Source organism: Ailuropoda melanoleuca, chromosome 13 (genome assembly GCF_002007445.2).
Source record: "Ailuropoda melanoleuca isolate Jingjing chromosome 13, ASM200744v2, whole genome shotgun sequence".
Taxonomy (NCBI): Eukaryota; Metazoa; Chordata; class Mammalia; order Carnivora; family Ursidae; genus Ailuropoda; species Ailuropoda melanoleuca.
Genome location: NC_048230.1, coordinates 64,080,990 through 64,086,176, shown reverse-complemented (window position 1 = coordinate 64,086,176; position 5,187 = coordinate 64,080,990). Strand labels below are relative to the sequence as shown.

General features: G+C 49.8%; 1 long non-coding RNA gene across 1 annotated transcript; it reads right to left on the bottom strand.

Moving 5' to 3' along the window:
* Positions 1-229: 229 nt before the first annotated feature.
* On the bottom strand, positions 230-3,081 carry LOC117795492. The gene is made up of 4 exons (XR_004619537.1): positions 2,929-3,081; positions 2,446-2,510; positions 899-1,002; positions 230-571 (listed from the first exon to the last, which is right to left on the bottom strand). It is a non-coding gene; the product is annotated as an uncharacterized LOC117795492 (long non-coding RNA).
* Between the last annotated feature and the right edge of the window lie 2,106 nt (positions 3,082-5,187).

The window sequence follows — 5,187 nt, the reverse complement described above, 5'->3', positions numbered from 1 at the left end:
ACTGACGGACTGAGGTCTTCAACTGATTGGATGAGGCCCACCCACATTGGGGAAGACCATCTACTTTTCTCAGTCTACCAATTTAAATGTTCATCTCACTCGAAGAAACCTTCACAGAAACACCCAAAAGACAGTTTGACCAAATATCTGGGCTCCTCGTGACCTGCTCAAGTTGACCCATAAAATTAACCATCACAATGATCAATGATTTAGTTGGTGGAAAAAAAAAAAAGCAATGATGCTAAACTATAAAAGAAATGAGACTTACAGATTGCTTAATAGAGAGAAATACTCATTCACCCTTCTTTGTTTTGGAAAATACCCATAGTGGTAGCTATGGTGAGCAATGGATGACAGAATTAATTATAGAGTCCCTCTGGGCATGGGACATTTGTCATTCCCATAAGCGCACAGAAGAAAGGCTTCAGAGTCAATGGCCACCACCACCATCACGGGCCAGGCCTCAGCACCTCTCTCATGGACAATTGCAACCTCCTTCTCACCGGACTCCTTACTTCGACCCGTGGCCTCCCAGCAACATATCGCCTACACAGCAGCCAGAGTGATCTTTCTAGGTGACAAATCAGGACAGACCATTCTGTTTTAAAGCCTTCTATGCCTTCCCAGTGCACTTAAAACAAAATCCACCATAGCCTACATGGTCCAGCCCCTGTGGTCTCCACCATTTCATCGCCTATCACTCTCCCCCTTGCTTACTGAGCTGGCACCCTGGCCTCTTTTCTATTCCTCAAATAGGCATCCTCGGGACCTACACGTGGGTGCTCCCACAGCTGTCCCCCATCACCGCCCAGGCCTTTGCATGACTGGCTGGCTCATTCATCAGGCTCCCCTCCAATGTCACTCCTCAGATGCCTTCCCAAGAGTCATTGGAAATTACCTTGTTTGCATATTTGTTTCCTTGATTGTTGCCTGTCTCCCCAACTGGTGTGCAATCTTCATGAGAGCTGAGACTCCATCTGTCTTATCCTCTGTGTCCAGAATCTAAATCAGTATATTCAATAAAAGTTGGCTAAATAAATCAGTAAATAGATGAATGACGTTATTAAAAATGATAAAAGAAAGATGCACATTTGCTTGGCCAGGAGAAAGATAGATGCCACCTCCTATTCAGGAGAACCCTTCCCACCGGCTCCACACAGGTGAGATGAAGCTGTCCCAGACCGAGGTTCAGAGGCCTCTCTCAGGGACACAGAGTCTCAGGGCTCACCTGGGGGCCCTGTCATGGTGGCATCTCATCTCATCTCCTTAACAGTGGTAATAAGTAGAACCAGGTTTACCTCTTCTTGGGAGGACCACATTTTCTCACTCCAAAACCTTAATACGAAAGGAAAGGAACTCAAGTGGCTCAACGATGGCCTGATCAAAACTAAGCAGCAACAGAGAAATGAAGTTGAGTCTTAAAGAGTTGCAGGATCAGTTCTCAGGAGACCTGCAGAGTCAGAGGGGCACACACATACATCTAACTGTCTACTAGCATCCACAAGGATGTCCTGCGGGCCCTGAAGCTCATTGGGTCCAGGGCCACCTTCTTCATCTGCCTCCCTCTACCCCTCAACCTCACCTTCTGTTAGCATCCTTGGTGTCCCAAAGTGGGGCCACCATCCTGCCAGTTGCCAAACCAGAAACCTGGAAGTCTCCATGGACAACTCCCTTCGTCCCGGTCCCTGCATTGCTACCTCCGAAGCCCACGTTCTGCTCCCCATCCCCAGTGCCCCTTTGTGTCCAAGCAATGGTTGCCTTCCCCCGGACAACCAGCTTTGTCTCCTCCGTGGTCTCCCCATGTGTGCTCAGGCACTCTCCATTTTCCCACAGCAGCGAGAACAATCTTTTAAAGAAATAAACCAAAATGTATCCCAGCTTCTAAATCCCCTCCTATGCCTTCCCACTTTTCTTAGACTTGAAGCCAAATCCTAACCTTAGCCTGCAAGGTCCCACACAGGCCGTCACTGCCTGCCTCTCCAGCCTGGCTCACACCCTGTGTACCTTCAACTTCCATGTTCTCACCCTAATGCCTTTGTTTATTTCCAGGTCTCCACAGAGACTTTGCACAAGCCGTTCCCTTTGTCTGGAACATTCCATCCACCACCTCCTATCCATTCTTCAGATCTCTGCCCAGTTTTACTTCCTAAGGGAACTCTTCCTTGATCACCCAATCTAGGTCAAGTCCTCATAGAACTATTTTTTTTCCCTCCAGAGTAATTATATCTATGTGTAGTTTTTGGATTCATTACATATGTCCATAGTGTGACTGTACGACTGTCACCTCTATCTTCCACCAAACTGTAAACTCTGGAAGTCAGGCGCCTGCCTCTCTTCTTCCTGCATTGTACCCTCAGTGCTTAATGCAAGGCTGGGCACAGAGGAGGAACTCAAACCATTGGATTAACTAATTAATTAATAGCTCCTCTATGGAGTTGGGCTCACCCTCCTTCAGCTGGCCGAGATTCCGTGTTGAGCAATCCTCATGGGATTCGGGAGAACTGGATGAGCTAGGAATGAAAAGTGAAGGAAGAAAACTGGCAGTCGCTGAAAGATTTAGAACCCTATGCTGAAATCAGCCATTGTTTCCCCAACACTTGCAAGGATCCATTGTGATTTGTGTATTTCTGCACCAAGGAAATGTATAACTGACTCCCAATCTCTTCTAGATGGATGGTACATTGGCTTTCTCTCTGGGAATCTTAGGTTGTGTAGAAACTGGTGGAGAGAGGTGGGCAGCATGGAGAGGGAAAATAGGCTGAATTTGCCATTGTCCCCATGCTAGAGAAGAGACCTGCTAACACTGAAAGGATGTCCCCAGCCACCCACTTTACTCAGCATTCCTAAGAAAGAACACACACACACACACACACACACACACTGTAAGGAAGAAGCAAACCCAACTTAGACTGCTGGGTCCCGAATTACCTAGGTCCCTTCAGCTTTCACCATGAACCAGGTCCTCTGCTAGGTGTTCATCACAACCGAGAACGATCCTTGGGGCCCGGAGGCTGTCCTCATGGGCCCACAATGTGGCAGGGGCTGGGACAGTGAACAGGCGCTCACTCTATGCTGCAATGAAAGCTGGGAGGGAAGAGCAGGGGCCTGGGCCGCATGGACGGGGGACACCTGCCCTGGCCTTGGAAGCCAGCAGAGACTTGCCGGAGGAACTGAGAGCAAAGCTGCACCCCAGTAACCCCGCCAAGCCTTGACTTTCTCACACATAGATGGAGACAATGAGTCCCACCTCCCGGGGTGGGGAAGAGTGAGAAATTTAAAATAGCAACATCACTGGCTAACGTTCAGTGAGGTCTTTATCCCGCGGCAGCTGCTAGACTCAGCCCATCTTGTGTATTAGCTCATTAAATCGTCATCGCAACTCTAGAAAATATGTACAAGCATTATGCCCTTTTACAGAGGAGTAAACCAAGGTTTAGGAGTCTCTGGCCACCCGGGTCTGCCTGGCGCCTTTGCAGGTCACTCTGCCACCTCCTTAATGTGACCAGGAAAAGCACTCAACCCAAAATAAACCACCGATGAATTTCAGTTCCCTTTCCCCCCGTCCCCCCTCCTCTTTCCTTCACAGAGGAAAACAACAACAACAACACAGCAATAAGAAAGGGTCCAGAGTTAAGTGCCTTGAGCTGATTTCTCTGGACTCCATGAGGCCAGTTTATCGGTGTAAATACGGTCTTCAAAAGGGCCTGGAGAGGGGAAACCAGAATATTGAGAATTATTTCCACCTCAGGAAAAATTCACTAAATTCCTGAGTCCATCTGCGACCTCAGCCCCCACCCAGCGGACGTCCCAGGGAGGAAGGCTCCTCCAGGCTCTGCAACCCCTGGGTCTGGGAGGTCACTGAGTTTAAGGCCTGGTTGCCAAACATTTCAATGATGCAGTCCAAACATTAGTCAAGCCCCTAAGGTGCTTGGAGCCAGACTTCGCCACAGTCTCCCGTGGCTTGTGTTCTAGAAGACACAGCTCCAGCTGCTGCTTTGCTGACCCCTCTGGAGAACTTGGCACTACTCCACCCCCAAAGCATCACCCCACAGGCCTGGCCCTGCCTTCCCCTCCGTGATCTCTGCCGAGCCCTCTCACTGTAGTCCAAGGTTTGACCTCACAAAAGAGGTCTCTGTTCGCCTGTTTGATTTGTTCGTTCATTCATTATCAGGGGCCTACTGGATACCAGGCCTGCGTCTGTGCACCTGTCGACTCCCGTTGAGCCAATATTGTGGGTGCGTTTGCAGGCCACATCAGAGGAGACGTGGCTTCTGGCGCGTGGCCACGTCTCTCACTTGGCTCAGAGCATGTGCCTCCAGCTGTCAGAGTCTCCTCCCCGCGCTTGATTCCAGAGCTAGAGACGTCAGAGCCATGAGACTTGATGCTGAAGTTACTAGGATGATGTCCTGCCTTCCCCACCGCAGCTCAGCTAAGAGCAATCAAGATCAGCCCCCAGGTCAATCCAAGAACCCCCGGGAGACCATGCCCCCTGCAGGGGGTGGAGGCTGAGCTTCCACGTCCTCCTAAAATGGCAACAAGACTTGGTAGTTACTGGACCTTAGGGGGCCCTGGAGTCCTCAGGAACCTCTGAGAATCAGCTCCCGAGCCGTGCTCCTTGTCCTGACCTACAAGTTCAGGTGGCCTGACCTTTTCATTCCCAACGAAGTAGTGACGTACGCAGGCTTTGGAGGGACTTGGGAGTCAGGACTTAGGATCATAGCCTAGCTCTGTCACTCTCCAGCTTGGTGAACTTGGGTGAATTGCTTCATGTTTCTAATCTGCAGGTCCCCCCACTCTGAACGGGGGGGGGGGATAATAACAGTAGCAGCTGCTTCAGAGGGACAGTTTGATGACTAATGACGTAATGCATGTAGAGTGTTTGACCCACGGTTTCTCAACCCCAGCACTAGTGACATTTCAGACTAGATCACACCCTGTGTATCGTACAATGTTTAGCCCAGCCTACACCCACTAGATGCTGGTAGTATGCCTTCCCCTCACTTGTGACAACTCAAATTATCTCCAGACATGGCCAAAAATCCCGACGTCATTCCTGCTTGAGAACTATTGGGTTAACCCAGTGCCTGGAAAATATGCCGAATTAATGTTCATCATTATTATTACTGGCTGCTGGAACTCAGTCCACTGGGATGGTCTCTGGCCCCCGTGCAGATCTTGCCACACCAC